Genomic DNA, 2374 nt, shown 5'->3' on the forward strand with positions numbered 1-2374 from the left:
GCATACCGGCCAGCCAGGTGAACCCCGTTCGATTCCACGGGTTGACCTGGTGCCCGGGAGGGGACTCGGACGGTTCCCCCCGGGGTACGCCTTCCTCGGCCCGAAGGAACAGGGTGCGAACCAGGCGCGGGGGCGGGGCGGGGAACCGCTGGAACCGCTGGGGGACGGGGGACGGGGAGGGGGGGAATGGATCGGGCCTGCCGGGACCCGGCCGCCAGGCAAGCCGCCCCGGGCTCACCCTCCCTGGCCGCAGCGAGGGACTGCCCCCCCCCCCACCCCCGGCTGACAGGATCGGGCCCGCTGGAAGTCCGGGAAAATATTTTTCCCGACGCCGGAGGGAGGGGGGGGGGGAGGGGAAGGGGCTCTGACGGGCCAGCCCGGGCCCCGGAGCTTGAAAAGGAAAAAAAAGGATCGGGCCCGCGAGAGACGGGGGCCCTGCCGCACGGGGCAGTCCGACCGGGGCTCGCCGTGCGGCAGGCCCGGGCGCCGGCAGGGGAAAGCGGGCGAGGAGGCGCGGAGCCGGGTGCCTACGGCCATACCGGACCGAACGCCCCCGATCCCGTCCGATCTCGGAAGGTAAACCGTCCCGGGCCTGGCTAGTACTTGGATGGGTGACCGCCTGGGAATCCCAGGTGCCGTAGGCAGCTTTTCCCGGTCCGAGCCAGCTCTCTCTCCTTTTTCTGGGGAGGAAGGAGAAGGGGGGGGGGGGCGGGCCAGAAAGCCCCTCGTCGCTCCTGCCGAGTCGGAGGTCGCGGCCGCAGGTCACGGGTCGGGGCGCCTGGGGTCCGGCTCCCCCCAACACCCACCCGGCTTCCTCCGCGGAGGACCCCCGGCCACCGAAGCCGCTGGGGGAGACCCCGGGCATGGGGCGGACTGGCCCGGCCCCTCCCGGCCCCCCTGCGCCCGGCCGCCGGCCCGCGGGACCGCCCCGAATCCCCCCGCGGCCACCCAGGCGAGGCCTGGCCTGGAGGGCCCCACGGCGGGTGTCAGGCTCCCCGCCGCTTGCCCCACCGGGGACCCACGGCCACCGAAGCCGCTGGGGGGAGACCCCGGGCATGGGGCGGACTGGCGCGGCCCCTCCCGGCCCCCCTGCGCCCGGCCGCCGGCCCGCGGGACCGCCCCGAATCCCCCCGCGGCCACCCAGGCGAGGCCTGGCCTGGAGGGCCCCACGGCGGGTGTCAGGCTCCCCGCCGCTTGCCCCACCGGGGACCCACGGCCACCGAAGCCGCTGGGGGAGACCCCGGGCATGGGGCGGACTGGCCCGGCCCCTCCCGGCCCCCCTGCGCCCGGCCGCCGGCCCGCGGGACCGCCCCGAATCCCCCCCCGGCCACCCAGGCGAGGCCTGGCCTGGAGGGCCCCACGGCGGGTGTCAGGCTCCCCGCCGCTTGCCCCACCGGGGACCCACGGCCACCGAAGCCGCTGGGGGAGACCCCGGGCATGCGGCGGACTGGCCCGGACCCTCCCGGCCCCGCTGCGCCCGGCCGCCGGCCCGCGGGCCCGACCCGAATCCCCCCGCGGCCACCCAGGCGAGGCCTGGCCTGGAGGGCCCCACGGCGGGTCTGCAGCTCCCCCCGGGCTTCCTCCCCCGAGGACCCACGCCCCCCCTGAGCCGCAGGGGGAGACCCCGGGCCCGGGGCGGACTCGCTCGGGCCCCCCCCCCTGCGCCCGGCCGCCGGCCCGCGGGACCGCCCCCGAATCCCCCCGCGGCCAGGCAGGAGAGGCCTGGCCTGGATGCCACGGAGGACCCGCGGCCCCCAAAGCCGCAGGAGGCGCCCCCGGCCCCGGGGCCGGTAAGCCCCGTGTCGCTCCCCCCCCCCTCACCCCCCCACCCCCCCCGCGCCTCGCTGCCGGGCACCGGGCACCGCCCCAGAGTCAGCCGCAGCCGGCCGGCCTGAGAGCTGCCCTCCTGTGTGAGACTACGTTGATACTAACCGGCCATCAGGCAGGTCAACCCCATTGCTAGACCTGGGTGGACCTGGTGGCCGAGCGGGGACTTAGGAAATTTTCCAGCCTTTTCCCGGGGCGTGACCTGTTGTCCCGGTGGGGACTTTGAAAATTTTACAGCCGCTTCCCGGGGCTTGACCGGTTGTCCTGAAGGCCCCCCACCCCCACCCCCACCCCCGGGCTCCTGCTCCCCTCTCCCCAGCCTCGGTGCTCCGCTCCCAGCCTCGGAGGCTGCCTCTCTGCGGCGGCTGCATCGCGTCCGAGGACGCTCACCCTCCGGAGGCTGGCTGTAAAGCCTGACACCCACCACCGCCGCCGCCCCGACTCTCCGAGGGGCGACTCTGAGGCCTCCCCCCACCCCCGGACCACCCTGGAGACGACTGCTAAGCCCCCACCCCCGGCCAGTCTAGGGGAAGACTGCTAAGCCTCT

The 2374-nt window shown here is 76.2% G+C and overlaps 1 non-coding gene across 1 annotated transcript; it reads left to right on the plus strand.

Moving 5' to 3' along the window:
- Window positions 1–525: 525 nt before the first annotated feature.
- On the plus strand, window positions 526–644 carry LOC135889865 (5S ribosomal RNA). Its single transcript, XR_010562182.1, has one exon. It is a non-coding gene; the product is annotated as a 5S ribosomal RNA (ribosomal RNA).
- Window positions 645–2374: the final 1730 nt, after the last annotated feature.

This window comes from Emys orbicularis, chromosome 15 (assembly GCF_028017835.1).
Source record: "Emys orbicularis isolate rEmyOrb1 chromosome 15, rEmyOrb1.hap1, whole genome shotgun sequence".
NCBI lineage: Eukaryota > Metazoa > Chordata > Testudines > Emydidae > Emys > Emys orbicularis.